Source organism: Podarcis erhardii (assembly GCF_964252035.2).
Source record: "Podarcis erhardii genome assembly, chromosome: 13".
Classification (NCBI taxonomy): Eukaryota; Metazoa; Chordata; class Lepidosauria; order Squamata; family Lacertidae; genus Podarcis; species Podarcis erhardii.
The window spans coordinates 41,190,622-41,210,255 of NC_138502.1; positions in this window are offsets into that span (position 1 = coordinate 41,190,622).

The following is a 19,634-nucleotide window of genomic DNA, read 5'->3' on the forward strand; positions in this document are numbered from 1 at the left end:
GGACCCCTGACCATTGGGTCCAGTCGCAGACGACTCTGGGGTTGCAGCACTCATCTCGCTTTATTGGCCGAGGGAGCCGGCATTCAGCTTCCGGGTCCTGTGGCCAGCATGACTAAGCCACTTCTGGCGAACCAGAGCAGCGCACGGAAATGCCGTTTACCTTCCCGCCGGAGTGGTACCTATTGATCTACTTGCACTTTGACATGCTTTTGAACTGCTAGGTTGGCAGGAGCAGGGACTGAGCAATGGGAGCTCACACCCTCACGGGGATTCGAACCGCCGACCTTCTGATTGGCAAGCCCTAGGTTCTGTGGTTTAGACCACATCACCACCATGTTAGATGCCTACTGCTCCTCTTTTCCCTTGCCTTCCCTGGTTTCCTGGGGCCAGAGAGGCAACTACCCACACCTTCCATTTAAAGCACATAGCTCCCTCCAAGAATCCTGAGAACTGTAGTTTAAGAGTGCTGGGAATTGTAACTATGTGTGGTACCCACAGTTCCCAAGGTTCTTGGGGGGGGGGGAGCCATGCCTCTTAAAGTGGTATAAATGTGGTATGAATGTATGGTGTAGATCTCAGAGTCAATAAACCAGATTGTAGTGTACAGATATGCCCTTAATTCAGTGTGCCTGAGGAAGCGTGGAAGCCCTGACCTGGGAGCCATGGAGAGACTTCCCAACTTGTTCAGGCTTTAGCAAACCCTAAAGCTATCGGGACATGGGTGGCGCTGTGGTCTAAACCACTTGCTTGATCAAATGTTCGGCAGTTCGAATCCCCATGACGGGGCGAGCTCCCATTGCTCGGTCCCTGCTCCTGCCAACCTAGCAGTCGAAAGCACGCCCCAAAGTGCAAGTACATTATTAGGTACCACTCCGGTGGGAAAGTAAACAGTGTTTTCATGCACTGCTCTGGTGTCTGTGTTCCGTTGCGCCAGAAGCGTCTTAGTCATGCTGGCCACATGACCTGGAAAAACGGTCTGCGGACAAACGCCGGTTCCCTCGGCCTGTAAAGCGAGATGAGCGCCGAAATCCCAGAGTCGTTCACAACTGGACTTATCTGTCAGGGGTCCCTTTACCTTTTGCTAAAGCTTTCGAACAGACGCAAGCAAATCACCATAACGTTTCCTCTTCCTTAAAGATCCCACCGGTTTGCCAATTTCTGTGCAATTAGATTGCCTCTCCTGATCACCAGGCTGAATCCACTCCGGAGGAAGAGGAGCTGTAGGTTCGCAAATCATGTAAAGATCACTCAAAGCAGAATTCACCCGAGAGGTTCTGATTTGCAAGCCCCAGAGGAAATGAGTGGGGGGCAGGGTCTGCAGAAGCCCTGTTGGTGCCCTTGCAAAGCTCAGGTTCATTTTGTGTGAGAGAGAGAACGTCCACTATAAACTCAAGAACATGACTGGCAGCCAGTCTGCCATTGCGAAGCAATTTAGGGAGGAGGAATCGCACCTAACCCATCTCTCGATTTTGACTTTTATCGTTGCGGAGCGAAACTTCCCCAGAGCCATTATTCTGACACTGCTTCTAGTCCCGCCCTGCATCTCATGAGAATGACACTGTACAATGGTACACCAGCCCTCCCTCTCTTGAAAGAGCAAGTAGAACAGGAAAAGCAGAATGTGGGCTGCCTGTTATAGTGTGTCAACAGGGTTGTCTCAAGGAAGCCACAAATAGCATCTAGAATTAATGGTTGTCATCCTCTTGCCTGTTTTGGTCATACTGGCTTGAGGTCGTCTCCTGTTTATAGAGGGTGGTAGCCTTCGTGGGGAAGTCGACCTTTTAAGGTTGCTGCTCTCCATGACACTCAGTTATTCTAATAGAATGGCTTCATACTTGTGGACTGTAGCCTGAATCATTCATGGCGACCCTCTGAAGATGTATGTTTGCTTTTTCTTAAATTCATCATTGGTTACATCTTCCAAACTGGTCAACTGACCCACAGTGGATTGCACCAAAGTTCCCACTGCCATTTTCTTTCTAAAGCATCGAAGGGGATGTGTGGTCTTCAAGATGCTGCTGGACTACAAGTCCCAACATCCCCAACTGTTAGCTATTTCTGCTGAGGCTGATGGGAGTTGTAGTCCGGCAACATCTCAAAGGCAGCGAGTCACTGGCCAGTGTCCAATAAAGCACACAGCACCTAACGGACCTTGGTCTGAGCCAGCAATGCAGTTTTGATAACCAGGTAGACATAACCTTTCAAGATCAATTACAGCAACTGCTTCCCCCATGGTGTAGGCCCACCTGCTCTCACCTCTTGCTTGACAGATGAAATATGCAATATACATTTTGCTGTACAGTGGTACCTCAGGTTACATACGCTTCAGGTTACATACGCTTCAGGTTACAGACTCTGCTAACCCAGTAATAGTACCTCGGGTTAAGAACTTTGCTTCAGGATGAGACAGAAATCGTGCGCCAGCGGCACGGCAGCAGCAGGAGCCCCATTAGCTAAAGTGGTGCTTCAGGTTAAGAACAGTTTCAGGTTAAGAACAGACCTCCGGAACGAATTAAGTACTTAACCCGAGGTACCACTGTATAGCCAACACAAGATCAGCCATCATTCTTCCACCTCTCCAGCCTGTTTGCCTGGTGGTTCGGTTTTTATGACACATATATTCCCCTTCACCTTGTTTTCTTAAAAAGGTTAAAGAAAAAAATCAAAACTCCCCTAGGAAGGGGGCAGGAAGAAAGTTGTTGGTGATGCTTTGAGGCAGTAGCCAGTCATCATTCAGCCTCCAAGGCTGCCTTTCTGCTGGTCGAAACTAAACCACATTGCAAACTTGCAGAACCAGGTGTGTGTGTTGTTGTTGCTGTTTCCCACAGCAGGGAGGAAAATTGGTTGTTTGCATTGACCTTTATTGCAGGGTGAGGGGGGCGGTGTGTTTGCCTCCTAAACCAACCCCACTACTGAACTACAATTCTGTGTGGTGTGCATTTTACTATTCGACTTGCCCCTAAATGACAGTTTTCTGTAAGGGGGGAAATGGTAGCATTCCACATTAATGACATTCTACAGGCAAGAGTCATAGAGAAATATTGACCAGGGTCCAAGCATAAAGTCAGGTCGACGGGGCTCTTGTAACTAGGCATAAGGTAAAGGTAAAGGGACCCTTGACCATTAGGTCCAGTCGTGGCCGACTCTGGGGTTGCGGCACTCATCTCACTTTATTGGCCGAGGGAACCAATGTACAGCTTCCGGGTCATGTGGCCAGCATGACTAAGCTGCTTCTGGCGAACCAGAGCAGCGCACGGAAATGCCGTTTACCTTCCCGCTGGAGCAGTACCTATTTATCTACTTGCACTTTGACGTGCTTTCGAACTGCTAGGTTGGCAGGAGCAGGGACCGAGCAACAGGAGCTCACCCCATCGCAGGGATTCAAACCGCTGACCTTCTGATCAGCAAGTCCTAGGCTTTGTGGTTTAACCCACAGCACCACCCGCGTCCCTGTAACACGGCATACAGACCTACATTTAAAGCACCTTATTTCTCTCCCTCCCCCCCCCCCAAATATCCTGGGCATTGTGATTTAACCCTCACAGAACTACAATTCCCAGGATTCCTCATGGGGGGGTGCTTTAAATGTACAGTGTGTACGCAGCATAAGAAAAAAACAGTACTATCTCACAGGTTGTAAGGTAAAATGGGGACAGGAATGTATGACAACTTGAGTTCCTTGAAGGAAAAAATGGTGGGATATAAATTCAATGAATAATACTGCGGTGGGATTTTTCAGCAATCTAAAAATTAGCAGCTTGAAATGCAGCGAGGTTACATTGTTGTTGTTGTTTAGTTGTTTAGTCGCGTTCGACTCTTTGTGACCCCCTGGACCAGAGCACGCCAGGCACTCCTGTCTTCCACTGCCTCCCGCAGTTTGGTCAAACTCATGCTGGTAGCTTCGAGAACACTGTCCAACCATCTCGTCCTCTGTCGTCCCCTTCTCCTTGTGCCTTCAATCTTTCCCAAAATCAGGGTCTTTTCCAAGGAGTCTTCTCTTCTCATGAAGTGGCCAAAGTATTGGAACCTCAGCTTCAGGATCTGTCCTTCCAGTGAACACTCAGGGCTGATTTCCTTAAGAATGGATAGGTTTGATCTTCTTGCAGTCCATGGGACTCTCAGGGCACCCAAGATGAACAGGTCATAGTGCAGAGTTTTGACCAAACATGATCCACCTGGAGTAGGAACCGGCAAGCCACTCCAGTATCCCTGCCAAGAACACTCCATGGACAAAGACAACAGCAAGGTTACATACCCCTATACAAACGTGGGGTTTCAAGTCCCTTTCTTACGCACACCAGAGAGAGGGCAGGGATGTCTTCACCCGATGCCCACGGCCTGATTTGTTTCCCTGTGCCCAACTCCAATGTGCCAAAACTCTGCGGCACCTTTCTTCAAATATACACCCAGCTTAACGGCGGCTTCCGGTTTTCTAATTGGATAGAAACCAGTTTGAGGGAAAGTCCATCAAGCCGAGGTATTTCTCAAGAAACCAAGGAAACAGAGGGAATGTGGCTAATGCCATGTTGCTTCAAACACCATCCGTGGGAGCACACGGCAGTTGAGGTCAACGCTAATGTGCACACAGCCTTATTTTGTGTTTTTGAACAGTCGCACCCCAAATTGCTTTTGTAATTAATGTGCCTTGGGGTGGGGGGAGGTGAATCTTAATACACACACCCTTACGCGCAGGTTTCTCGTTTCATGGTTCAGGAAGCCTGTTTCAATTTGTAAGTTAAAAAAAAAAAATAGGGTCTCAACAGGGAAGGAATGGTAGATGAAGATGATGGATTTTTCGGAGCTAGCCGACTTGACCGGAAGAGTCCGCGACCAGAAGGAAGAGGTGTATCAAGAGGATTGGAAGACATTCAAAGACTATCTACGGTATTTTTTGCTCTATAAGACTCACTTTTTCCCTCCTAAAAAGTAAGGGGAAATGTGTGTGCGTCTTATGGAGCGAATGCAGGCTGCGCAGCTATCCCAGAAGCCAGAACAGCAAGAGGGATTGCTGCTTTTGCTGCGCAGCAATCCCTCTTGTTGTTCTGGCTTCTGAGATTCAGAATATGTTTTTTCTTGTTTTCCTCCTCCAAAAACTAGGTGCGTCTTATGGTCTGGTGCGTCCTATAGAGCGAAATATACGGTAGTTCAATATGTTAAGATAATCTAAATAGAATTACTTGCGAATAACAGATAGGCCTAGGATTTAAATATGTGATGTTGTAGAAGTTTAAAGTTAAAATGAAAAGAAAGAAAGATGTTAATTGACTCAGTAAATTTGATGTGAAAATAGTTTTGGAAAACTGCTACAATGATTTCTATGGAAACTCAGCCAGGGGGATTTGAGGAAGTCACTTAACAATGTTAACAAAAGTGGAATTATTATAGTTAAGATAAATGTTTGTTTGTTTGTTTGTTTGTTTGCTTGCTTGCTTGCTTTTGATGTTCTTGTTTTGTTTGCTATAATTTGGAAAACCAATAAAAAAAATGGGAAAAAAATAATAAAAAATTAGGGTCTCGGAAATGTCTTTCTGGCTAAAGCCTATAATTTTGACCGCACAGCTGCAACATACCACAAGCTCACATGCTTTCTAGCAAATCTGGGACAACTTTGCTGAAATGCCCCCCAGGATAAACTCAGTATTATCACTCTATCCTTCTGGGGGGGGGGGGTTGAGCATAAAATTGGATTGGGGGCAGAAAAGAGGAGATCCCTGGTTGAAAATGGGCAGCGGTTCTCTACTTCTTTGGCGAGCACTCATAGCCAAGAAAGATTGTCTTTCATGAACACGGTCTTAACGGCAGTGGCGTAGCGTGGGGGGTGCAGGGGGGGCTGGCCGCACCGGGCGCAACATCTGGGGGTTAGGGTTAGGGGGCGCAAATCCATGGGTTAGGGGGCGCAAATCCACGGGTTAGGGGGCGCAAATTACTTGCCCTGCCCCGGGTGCTGACAACCCATGCTACACCACTGCTTAACGGTGAGTCCGCAAATGACTGTGGAGGCCAGTAATGTTCAAGTTTAAGACCCGGTTGAGAAGGGGGCCGACTACAGGAAGAGAGGCAAGGTTTACAGATGCAGCAAAACGAGCTTGTAGCCCACGTTTATTCAATTCCCCCCCCCCAATACTTTTTATTGCTTTTTGGTAACAACAACAAATAAAACAAATACTCTTACATTCAAAAAATTGTATGTCTTCTTATTTACCCTGCGCCTTATTGTCCCCGGACTTCCTTCCATCCCTTCAACAGTTTTCATATCTCAAATCTTTTCTTACCGTTTCTTATTTACACTCCATCCACATCACAAGATTTACATTAATCTTGCTACAGTTTTTAAATTCTTACAATTACTCCGTATATATTCAATAAATTTACTCCAATCCTTTTCGAACTTTGCTTCTTTTTGGTTCCGAATCTTATAAGTCAATTTCACCAATTCTATGTATTCAAACGTTTTTGTCTGCTACTCCATTAAAGTTGGGATTTCTTGGGATTTCCATTTCTGAGCCACTAAGATTCTAGCGGTGGTCGTTGCGTACGTGAATAGTTTGTAATCTTCCTTCCTGTAATCATACATGTGGTGGACGTGTGAAAAAATGAAAAAATATTGGGACATGATATATAACGAAATGAAAAAAAACTATTTAAATACACTTTCCCAAAGAAACCAGAAGCATTTTTGCTAGGGATAACAGGGGATGAATTAAAAAAGGAAGATTACAAACTATTCGTGTACGCAATGTTTATTCAATTTCAACATGAGGCTTTCATCAGCAGCACCCTTAACAATGGCGGACTTGGGCTCTCAAATTTCAGCAGCACCCTGTGCGATGCTAACATTTGGCACCCCTGGCTTCTCACGCCCCAATCTACAGCATTGTTGTGGTGCTCCCTTCAGCACAGAGCCCACCACGGCTGAACCAATTGCCCTACCCTAAAACGGCCTCTGCCCTTCTTTCTGAGCTGTTTCATCGGCGTCAATCCTTTGATAAACTAAGGACTCTGGTTAGACTCTTCCTAGCAGGTGAGAATGTCTAGGAGAAATCATTCTGTTGTGTCAACAGACTCCAGGCTTTGGGTAGAGTGTCTGTGGTCCTCTAGGTGTTGTCGGACGGCAACTCTCACTAGCCCCCAGGCAGCAGAGCCATTAGAGATGATGGATGTTGGAGTCCAGCAACATCTAGATAGACACATGTTTCCTCACTCCATAGACCATTTTCTACATCCCAGAGGTTGACCAAGGCTTCCAGAGGTCTGCAGGCCAAACCAACAGAAGATTCCACCAGAGAGATCAGGAGTACAGTAGTATCTCGGGTTACGTACGCTTCAGGTTACATACGCTTCAGGTTACAGACTCCGCTAACCAAGAAATAGTACCTCGGGTTAAGAACTTTGCTTCAGGATGAGTACAGAAATTGTGCTCCAGCGGCGCAGCACCAGCAGGAGGCCCCATTAGCTAAAGTGGTGCTTCAGGTTAAGAACAGTTTCAGGTTAAGAACAGACCTCCAGAACGAGTTAAGCTCTTAACCCGAGGTACCACTGTATATAGTTCTGTTTAATGCATGTCAAGGCTTCGTGCCCCCCAGTTCCCCATTGATTAATAAAAACACTGACACAAGTATTTAGGATTATGGGCTGAAACAGGCCACAACTGTATTGGTTACAGATGTGAGCGTTTTGGCTTAGGCATTGCGTGAAACCAGACTATATCTTGACTCCTGCCCATTAGGTCCAGTCGTGACCAGCTTCCGGCGAACCAGAGTAGCGCACGGAAACGCCGTTTACCTTCCCGCTGGAGCAGTACCTATTTATCTACTTGCACTTTGACGTGCTTTCAAACTGCTAGGTTGGCAGGAACAGGCACCGAGCAACGGGAGCTCACCCCGTTGCGGGGATTCGAACCGCCGACCTTCTGATCGGCAAGTCCCAGGCTCTGTGGTTTAACCCACAGCGCCTTACATCAAATAGGGGCACCCTGAGGGGTCGCCGTTGGGGTTGTGGCATTGCCCTAGCCCATGTCCAGGCATCAGACAGGATCCACACACCCAGATCCCTTTAACAGTATACCCTTATTGAGGAGGGGCAGGCAGAGGCTACAACCGCTCCTCCCTTAAACAAAGGCTTACCCAACGCGGTTTAAATTACTTGCAGCCACGCCCCCCGCTGGCCGGGTGGGGGTAATGCGGCCGGGGTTAGCAATCCCCTGAGCCGGGTCACTACAGGAACCAGGATGCCTGGCCGCAACGCCGCTCACTGTGAAAAGTGAGCAGTCTTTTAAAAAAATGCTTTTTATTGATTTTTTTTTTAATATGGTAAAAATTATATATTCCAAATAAGATGCAGAAGAAACAAAAGGTTACCAATTAAACAAATATATATAAATCCTTAAATTCCTAAAGAAGAGTTGTATTATTCAAGTATTTTTCTTAATTCACAATTACAGTGGTACCTCAGGTTACATATGCTTCAGGTTACAGACTCCGCTAACCCGGAAATAGTACCCCGGGTACTATTTGCTTCAGGATGAGAACAGAAATCACGTGGTGGCAGTGGGAGGCCCCATTAGCTAAAGTGGTACCTTAGGTTAAGAACAGTTTCAGGTTAAGAACGGACCTCCGGAACGAATTAAACACTTAACCCGAGGTACCACTGTACTTAATTTCTCCATATAACCCAACCTCCTCATGGAGAGGTCATTATTATTATTATTATCATCATCATCATCATCACTGCTTCAATATTTCTTATCTCCATTTCTTTCTTTATTCTATCTCATGTATTTGTTATCTAAGTTACAGATTGCAGAGTTTTGTCAAAGCATGTCCAGGTTTTCATTTGTGGACAATGTTTAATTAAATATTCTTTATAAATTCCCCCTTTTTTATGCCTTTGAGTTCGCTGTCTCCTAATTGTCTCTGTCATCTTTGCAAATTCAAGATATTCAAACAATTTCTCCTGTCATTCCTTTTTTCTTATCAACCCCTATGCAGGGCTGGAGAACCAAACCCTTGATCTATTTCTGGGTGGAAACCGGGAGGTTGCCCAGATGTTGCCAGACGATTATTCCTGTCATCACTGGCCTTTGGCCATGCTGGCTGGGACTGATGGGAGTTGGGTGTCCAGTCATATCTGGCCACAGTGATCCATGCGACGGTCACCTCCAGGCTTGACTACTGTAGTTCCCTCTATGCGGGGCTGCCCTTGAAGCTGTCCCAGAAACTCTGGCGGGTGCAGAATGCTGCAGCGAGGCTCCTCACGGGGTCTCTGCCATGGGAGCATATTCACCCAGTGCTTTTCCAGCTGCGCTGGCTCCTGGTGGAGTACAGGGTCAGATTTAAGGTGCTGGTTTTGACCTTTAAAGCCCTTCACGGCCTAGGACCCTCGTACCTACAGGACCGCCTCTCCTGGTATGCCCCACGGAGAGCCTCAAGGTCCATAAATAACAACACCCTAGTGGTCCCGGGCCCTAAGGAAGTTAGATTGGCTTCAACCAGAGCCAGGGCCTTTTCAACACTGGCTCCGGTCTGGTGGAACGCTCTGCCTCATGAGACCAGGGCCCTGCAGGATCTGATTTCTTTCCTCAGGGCCTGTAAGACAGAGTTGTTCTGCCTGGCCTTTGGCTTGGAGCCAGTTTGATTCCCTCCCCCTCTTTCTTTTTTCTTTTTCCTTTCTCCCCCTGTGAAGAGGCTGCATTTTAATATTTTAATGTTTCAATATTTTAATTGTTGTATTTTAATCGTGTTTTTAATTTGTATTCATTCAACTTGTTTTTATTATTGCTAGTTAGCTGCCCTTAGCCCGGCCTAGGCTGGGGAGGGTGAGGTATAAATAAAAATTATTATTATTATTATTATTATTATTATTATCATCATCATCATCATCATCATCATCATTGTCATCACTGTATTGCAAAACCCAGACTCCGTAGCAGGAAAAGACACTCTGCCAGGTCTCCATCACATTCTTGTTCTACCCAAAATTTAATATTTTAGAGCCTTGGTACAGGAAAAGGAGGAGCAAGTTGTGAGAGTTGCTTGCAAGCACCCTCAAACATTGGCAATGCATAAACGCTGGAGTCTTTACAGGTGTTCGCGTGGAACGTTGCAAAGGCTCAGCTTATCAGGTATGCAATGGGATACTTGTGCATAGGGTTGTGGGGGAGGGAATTCAATTCAGTTCTCATTTGATGGTGAATCTATCAAATCCACACATTCTGAGACACAAGAACCGAAATACAGCCATCTTTTGAAATTCACACTTAGCCAAATTTTGTGATGCAGTTCTCCCACAAAAAAATTCGAAAATTCAGGCAAATTCTGCATAATAATTAGTATGTATGTATGTAAAGATAAATAAATATGAAGTATATTAGAATAAAGTGCAAAAAAGAGTACAGTAGTCAAAACTGTGGGAGATTGAAATCAAACACAACCAGCAGGCATAGTTAGTGCGTGAAGGTTAAAACAATAGAGCTGTGTTCGTAGACTCAGCTAGGTCACCCCACTCTGCTCCAGAGAGAAGGGAAGGAAAGCTTTCCACTTTCCCTCTCTCTCTCTCTCTCTCTCTCTCTCTCTCTGTGCCATGTAACTGTCCAAGGAAGGGATGCCTAAGTAAGCTTACAGCCCAGGTTTGAAGCTATCTTTCTGTATTTTCTACCCAAGAATATTCTGCCTGTGTTTGCCTTGCTGCTGCTTGGATAAATGCATGAACCAAACCTTTGGAACATTTTGTAAGTAAATCATTTTAAACTGCCTTACCTGTGTGTGGTCTGTTCATTGCAAGAGGGATAGGAAGAGGGGAGAGTTTGGCAAGCAGACTAAATGGGATATGCAGAAGGTTTAAAAACCTGGATTCCTAACGCTTCACTGTGCTGCTCGACTTCGTGAGTTTAAACTCTGCTACCGGGGACTCTCTCTTGCAGGAGTTTTAAGCCCCATTTTTTAATCCAGACAACCAGCCGATTCTTTTGTTATTCACCCCACACGTGTGGGTCGCAGCAATTCTATTCCCCCCCCCACACGTAAAAACTGCATGGAAACTGTGTTTATTAGAAGAAATTTGCATTGAATTGCTGAAAAAAATGCATGCAGCTATTCTAGAGAATGTTAAACCTAGCTGGTGGTAGTTCATCAGACAGCATTCTGAATAACCTTTGTTTTCACAAAAGTCATACCGGAGTGTTTTTTCTTCAGAGGTTATTTTGCCCCGTGTTCATGCTTTTTATGTGTGTTGTGTATGTGTCTCTCTGTGTGCACATACGTGCTTTACTGTGGGACTCGCTGCTCTGTCCTGAGGTCAAATTCCCTGAGGCAGGTGAGAGAAGATTTCTCCACTCATAATTTGAGTTCAACTCAGGTCAGTCTGCAAGCGGCAAGAACCTTTGGGAGCACAGCTGTCTTTAAGTCCTGAGTTGGAGGATACAGACTGTACATATGTGAGATCATAGCTCATAAACTCTCGATGTAAAGAACTAGAAGAACAAAAATTGTATTGGATTACATGTGCGATATTTATTGCCTGAGTGAGTTCATTTAGGGACTTAGTATGAGTGAACATCTAGCCCAAATAAACCATGTCCATTTCTTACATAAACTTTTACGCTGCTTCCTAGTACAGTAGTACCTCGGGTTAAGTACTTAATTCATTCCAGAGGTCCGTTCTTAACCTGAAACTGTTCTTAACCTGAAGCACGACTTTAGCTAACGGGGCTTCCCGCTGCTGCCACGCCGACAGAGCACGATTTCTGTTCTCATCTGTTCTTAACCCGAGGTACTATTTCTGGGTTAGCAGAGTCTGTAACCTGAAGAGTGTAACCTGAGGCATCTGTAACCCGAGGTACCACTGTACGTTTAGCACCAATAAGAGTAAGAAATCCCTTTAACTGTCCTATGCCTGACATCAAGACTATAATTCTTTTCTTTAAAAAACCACTACAGATGACCTTGAACTTTATATCTCTTCTCTGTTTACACCTTTAAGAAGGGAGAGCCTAACCTCCTCCCCCACAGACACACATATAAGACAATGATCTCACTCCCTAATAGAAAACGCACAGAGAAACGCAAGAAAATTTGGATTCATTTATCTAAGGTGAGAAAACACTCATCTGATGTCCGTTTTTCACAAACAATTTGACTGGAAATAATAACTCTTGTAAATTCTCCTTTCCAGACGCATGTTGGAAAAAGAAACACAAAAGAATTGAATTATACAGACTTCCAACAGATTTATATTCTTTAAAAAACCGAGGTATGGAACCAAATATCATGATATGTGTTAATACACCTTAGAATGTACATACTTTATTATATTTATGATTTATGGTATTGGAGAACCTTGATCTATTTTGACATATTATTTGATATTACCAGCTGAAGAAGGCATTTACTCCGAAACAGGGCCCTGTCCTGGTCACCACTACTGAGTCGTACATCTAATTCATACTCCGGATACTTCTTTTTGGCCCTATTTGATTCTTTATTCTGACTTTATATAATATGGACTCTTTTTGACTGCCATTGAGACTTGTATAAAACAATTGTTGTGTACTGGTATTTTATGTACCTTTATACTATATCATTGCATATTTGAAACTACATTATTGTCGCACTTATACGTTGTGTTTAAATTTACTATTAGTTTAAAACTGTTATTCTTAGCAGAATATACACGTTTTTCTTTTCAACTCTCGAGTAGGAATTATTCCTTGTATTGAAACTTTTGGCCAGAGCTCTTGGTATATCCTGTTCAGTGACATCATAGGATGCCATGGGATATCAAGGTGATTGGCCTATGGGCATGGTTTGCACCAAATGGCTTCCTGGGTCCAGCGGTGGAGCAAGCGGATCAGGCTCCTGGGGTGGTGTGTGTGCCCTGCGCCCAGGGGCAGGGCCAGCCGCCTGTGGGGCGGGGTGAGCCAGGGCAAGATGTTCTGCGGGCACCCAAGCCACCACAGCACTCACAAGAGAGACGCGTGGCTCGGGCACTGTAGGCCCCGCGATGAGGGCCACCTGGCATTTTGTCACCCCCCTCAGTGGTGCAATCCGGGGCTGACCGCCCCCTGCCCCCCCTCTTCCTCTGCCCCTGCCTGGGTCAAATGGAGAGGCCTTAGGGCCCCAATTAGAGCCACAGGTTCCCCACCACTGCTGTAGGTTTTGTTGGGCTCCAGTTCCCATCAGCTTCAGCCAGAGCTCTGGGATGATGGGATTTCGAGTCCATCAACATATGGCAGCTACAGGATCTACCTGAGGTTTAAATGCTCCATGGGAACATGGCCATACACAAAAAAGGTGGTTTTGGGTATTGCAGTGGTACCTCAGGTTACATATGCTTCAGGTTACAGACTCCGCTAACCCAGAAATAGTACCTCGGGTTAAGAACTTTGCTTCAGGATGAGAACAGAAATCGTGCTCTGGCGGCGTGGCAGCAGCAGGAGGCCCCATTGGCTAAAGTGGTGCTTCAGGTTAAAAACATTTTCAGGTGAAGAACGGATCTCTGGAACGAATTAAGTTCTTAACCCGAGGTACCACTGTATTGCTCTGCTTTCCTTTGGACCACACCAGGGAGGCCAAGAATTGGGGTCATGTTGTCTGGGTAGCCCAGGACCTCCATACACCCCACCCAGGCTTGCACCCTGGGAAGGTCACAGCAAAACCAATGTGGAAATACAGCAATTACGAGTTATGGGTCTCTGAAGCCACAGCAGTCGCTATGATTCTGTAATGTTTTCACTTCACCCCTGGAGGTGCACTCCATTGTCTCTTGAGACAGACAGATGCCAAAAACTCTTATGGAATGGGAAGAAGCTTTATCTTTAATCTCAGGACCATGGTACTTTGCACTAGGTTCTGAAATAAAAGATCCTTCTGCCTGCTCTTTTGAGAAGGTACCAACCCTCAGGTTTTTCCCCCTGTTTGTTGCATCTTTCCTTTCTCTCCTCCTGCTAATGTGTGTGTGCATGTTATTTCTCAGGCTTCTTTGTATTGAGAAAAAAGTTGCGTACAGCACATTTTCCCATCAAAGGGAAACGTAGTTTGCTAAGGGTACTGGGAATTGCAGCTCTGTGAGGGGTAAACAACAGTTCCCAATATTCTTGGGGAGGGGGGTTGCTTTAAATGTTTGGTGCTTACGCAGGCTGGAATTTTACAATCCTGTTGTTCCATTGTATGAAGCTAGCTCTTTGTGTGTGTAATTTTTTTACCTCACCCTCCAGCCAAAAGGACTTCCAGAGTATCCTACAGAAGATCAATAGAAGCAATGATGAACACAACAATCTTTTCTTCCCACCCCATTTCCCCAAAATGTGTGTGCGGCTCCAAAAACAAACAGTGGGAGTGCCCTGGTCACAGAATAATTGGCAATGCGTACATACACTAAGTGATGCAGGTGGCGCTGTGGGTTAAACCACAGAGCCTAGGACTTGCCAATCAGAAGGTCGGTGGTTCGAATCCCCGCAACGGGGTGAGCTCCTGTCACTCAGTCCCTGCTCCTGCCAACCTAGCAGTTCGAAAGCACGTCTAAGTGCAAGTAGATAAATAGGTACTGCTCCAGCGGGAAGGTAAATGGTGTTTCCGTGCGCTGCTCTGGTTTGCCAGAAGCAGCTTAGTCATGCTGGCCACATGACCCGGAAGCTGTACGCCGGCTCCCTTGGCCAATAAAGCGAGATGAGCGCCACAACCACAGAGTCGTCTGCAACTCGACCTAATGGTCAGGGGTCCCTTTACCTTTACCTTTGCATGCACTAAGTCTCTCCAATTGAACCTGCTTCCAGTCTTCTTCCCTCTCCCCTCTCCTCCATCATTCCCGCGATCCTTCAACTCGTGGCAATTTTTGAAGTTTTAGTCCTGAAATGCATCGTCATCTCATGTTTCTTCAGTTTCACTTCCTTTCCGAGCGGGCAAGGCAACAAGGTTATCCAGTTCCTCCTGTATTGGGATCTTCATCTGTTTTGATGATAGCTGCCAACTTTGTGGCATCAGGAAATTTCATTAACACACTCATGGCTTTGATGCCAAGGCTATTAATTAAAATATTTATAAGTCGGGTCCCATAAGGAATTCCTGAGGAACCTGCCCAGTAACTTCTCTCTCTCTCTCTCTCTCTCTCTCTCTCTCTCTCTCTCTCTCTCTCTCATATTAATCCTTCACTTTAAAAAAACAAAACAAAAACCCTGTCATCTTCTCCAAAATACTGAACTCCAAATAGAAAAAAAATTAAGCAGTGTTTGCCAGCCTGCAAAATTGGCTCCTCCACTCAGAGGAGCTGGTGGAAGTCCAAAAAGTTTGTATTGGTGATAAAGTGGATGTCTTCTTTATAATTTTGTTTTGTAAAAATTAATAAAAATATTTAAAAAATAATAATATTGGCTCCTCCAAGTTTGGCTCCTGCTCTGATCATCATCTGGTGATCAGAGGATTCAGTCCTGCTGGGTTCAACTTCACCTTTTGGTGAGAACATCGGGGTTGCCTGCCTCTCCTTCTCCCCCCCCCCACCCTACAGCCCATAACAGCCCCAGATCACTCCAGGTGACCACCTGGAGTGCCCAGTGCCCAGATCCCCTCAAATGAGCCCAATTCAGTTTGGGATTTGAACCAATCTGGTCCACAGCCCTCCTTGTCAGTGGGTACAGTTGTTCAAAGACTTGCCATAAGACTGTGGTCCCCTCAGGATAGCAGCTATTAAAATGAGTGTCTTACCTAAGATGCTCTTTTATTTCAAATCATTCTGATTGTTACAGGCAATCAGATTGTTGAGTGGCAAAAAATGATTTCTAGGTTTGTATGGCAGGGGAAGAAGCCTAGAATAAAATTTAAACTCTTAACTGATAAAAAGGAAAGAGGAGGCTTCTCATTACCCGATCTTAAAATATATTATGAAGCTGCATGTATAACATGGCTGAAAGAATGGTTTAGCTTGGAGAACACACATATACTAGATCTGGAGGGGTTCGGAAACAGACATGGGTGGCATGCATACCTTTGGTATGACAAGATAGGAGTACATTGAGACTTTTAAACCATATTATAAAAAGACCATTATATGAAACTTCAACGAGATATAAAGAGTGATTTGAAAGGAAAACACCATGGTGGCTGTCACCCCAAGAAGCCTTCTCAGTGAACAGCTCACCATGCTTCATCAATGGCATCAGGAGCAGCCATTGAGCAATGACAAGCTACTCCATGCTCTGTGCCTGTCGTTACACCGCACAAGGGCACCAGCATGTGGGCAACAACCTCAGCCATGGTGGGAACACGGGACAGGGCCTTCTTGGTGGTGGCTGCACCCACTCCCTCCCTAGAGAAGCCAGACTGGCTCCCTCCTTATTGTCTTTCCGCCAGCAGCTGAAGACCTTGTTCCAACAGGCTTCTGGTAACTGACTGCTTTTAGCGAAAGGGCTGATGCCATGCATATTTTTAAAAAATTGTCATTATTTGTATGTTTTAAACAGATTTTATATATGTACAGTGGTACCTCGGGTTAAGATCTTAATTCGTTCTGGAGGTCCGTTCTTAACCTGAAACTGTTCTTAACCTAAGGTAACACTTTAGCTAACGGAGCCTCCCGCTCCTGCCGCACCACTGTCATGTGATTTCTGTTCTCATCCTGAATCAAAGTTCTTAACCCGAGGTACTATTTCTGGGTTAGCAGAGTCTGTAAACTGAAGTGTCTGTAACCTGAAGCATCTGTAACCCAAGGTACCATAGAATTATAGTTCTAATTCTATGTCAGTGTCATTGCTTTTCCATGATTGCTTTTTCTTTCGTTTTTAGCAATTTTAATCTGTAAACTGCCTTGAGCCCCATCAGGGCAAAAGGTGGTGTAATCATAATCAAAATCATAATCATAATCATAATCATAATCATAATCATAATCAATCATAATCATAATCATAATCATAATCATAATCATAATCATAATCATAATCATAATCATAATCATGCAATTCTCAATTGCATTTCAGCAGCAAGGACAATTTGGTGGCACAGTCCTGTACCTTCATTTCCCCCCCACGCCCCCCTGATGAGCAGATTTGAGCCAGACATGCCACATCAGTCTTGAACATATTGAATGCTGTTTTAGCTACAGAGATGCGCATCAGAATGTATGTCATGACAATTATTATTATTATTATTATTATTATTAATTAATTAATTATACCCCACCCATCCACTCTGGGCGGCTTCCAACAAAATATTAAAATACAGTAATGCATCAAACATTAAAAGCTTCCCTAAACAGGGCTGCCTTCAGAAATCTTCTAAAAGTCTGGTAGTTGTTTATTTCCTTGACATCTGGTGGGAGGATGTTCCACAGGGCAGGTGCCACTACCAAGAAGGCCCTCTGCCTGGTTCCCTGTAACTTGGCTTCTCACAGCGAAGGAACCGCCAGAAGGTCCTCGGCGCTGGACCTCAGTGTCTGGGCAAAATGATGGGGGTGGAGAAACTCCTTCAGACAAGTGACTTCTACGGAGGTAGAAAAACAATGATGAGTCTTGTGGCACATCCAAGCCAACTGCTGTCTTCGCAGAGTGCTCTGCACTGCCGTCTGGTGGCTAAAAAGTAACATCTTTCTGCTCCGCTTCCATGTGTCTGAAGTACAGTGGTACCTCAGGTTACATACGCTTCAGGTTGCAGACTCCACTAACCCAGAAATAGTGCTTCAGGTTAAGAACTTTGCTTCAGGATGAGAACAGAAATCGTGCTCCGGCGGTGCAGCGGCAGCAGGAGGCCCCATTAGCTAAAGTGGTGCTTCAGGTTAAGAACAGTTTCAGGTTAAGTACAGACCTCCGGAACGAATTAACCCAAGGTACCACTGTACAACTAAACCACTGAGCCTCTTGGGCTTGCCAATCTGAAGGTCAGCGATTTGAATCCGTGTGAGGGGATGAGCTCTCGTTGCTCTGTCTCTGCTCCTGCCAACCTAGCAGTCCAAAAGCAAGCCAGTGCAAGAAGATAAATAGGTACCACTGCGGCAGGAAGGTAAATGGCATTTGCGTGCGCTCTGGCACTCATCACGGTCTTCTGTGCATCAGTAGCGGTTTAGTCCTGCTGGCCACATGACCCGGAAAGCTGTCTGCGGACAAACGCCAGCTCCCTTGGCCTGAAAAGTGAGATGAGCACCACACCCCATAGTCGCCTTTGACTGGATTTAACTGCCCAGGGGTTCTTTACCTTTTTACCGTACTACCAGAAGTACTTTTGGGTCAACATCTATTTTGAATTGGGCCAAGAACATAACTGACAGCCCATTAACCTGGAACAGAATTCAGGCCTAACTTCTCTAGGGTACCAACCTCGTATAACTCTACATGTTTGAGATCTAATTCACGCATGAAGCAGTGAAGCCATACAGTAAGCTGTCCTGTCAGGCTTAACCTGTCATCACTTCCCGCCTTGAGAGGAAATGGATCCACAAGCCTTTGTTACCTCTCTCTCTCTCTCCATGTGGACTTTGGTATATAAGGAGCTCTGAGCATGGCTTTTACCAGCCTCTTTGGTTTCAGGCCAGAATGGGGTCTGAAATGAGCGTTCCCCCCCCCCCCACACACACCAATAGTTTAGGAACTTTTGCTTTTGGAACTAAGCAACATGTTGACTGCCTGTGCATCGTTTCTGACTGCTGTATGGAAAAGCACATGAATCTAACCTTTGATGACTTTTGTAAGTAAATCATCTTATGACCAGCCAAACATGTGACCTATCTCTGTGCTAGAGAAGTGGGAGAGTTCGGGGAGAGCTTTTAGAACTCAATGGAATGGAACCTTTCATAGGTTTGATGGCCTATATTTCCACACAATTTTTGCTGCATGTTTTTCACATCCCTACAAAACACATTGCATTTTGCGCCTCCAAAATGTTTGTCATTGTTTTCTTCTAAGACAGAGTTCAGATGACTAGTAAAGTGAAAAGTATGTGAAAAGTCTATCTACCTGCCAGCCAGGTACCATTCTGCCTACTTTAGCTTGATTCTTTTGGAAACCAATAAAGATCAGTATCACCAGATAGCTGTGAAGCATAAACATAGCCCGCCATAAAGCTATTTTTAAAATCCAAATGCAGCTCAGCAATTAGATCTTGCATTTGACCACATAACTCACGATCACTTAAAAGAAAAACAAGAGCTGCATGAAACCCAACATCTAAGATATCCAGATGTTGAGAGTTACAATTTCTCTGGAGGAATTTGTTTATTTACCTATTTAAAACCTCCCACAGCAGCTGAAAGGTCAGTCCAAACAGCACAGTCCCTGCCCTTAGGCTAACAGACTGAAAGTACACAAAAGGGAAATGGTTTGGGAGGGAGAAGGAAATGAGCAAACTCAGATACACGTTCTGTTCTGTTCTGCCTAGCCTTGACCTAGCACCAGGGTCCTCGGAGGACAAACTGGACCACACACAGGTCAAGGAAGAGAAGGCAAGGCCCCCTGGGACATTTTGCCACTCGAGGCAAAATGGACAATGTCATGTCTGCCTCTTCCACCTCTTCTGAAGTTCTCCGCCCCTCCCACACCCCGCTAAATGGAGACCAGAGAGGTGGTGGGCAGGCAGGAGACTGCAACAGCTATGACAGCAAACCGCCCACTCCTCAGAGGCTGGATCTGCCCCCTGAGGCGGCTGCCTCACCTGCACGGTCAG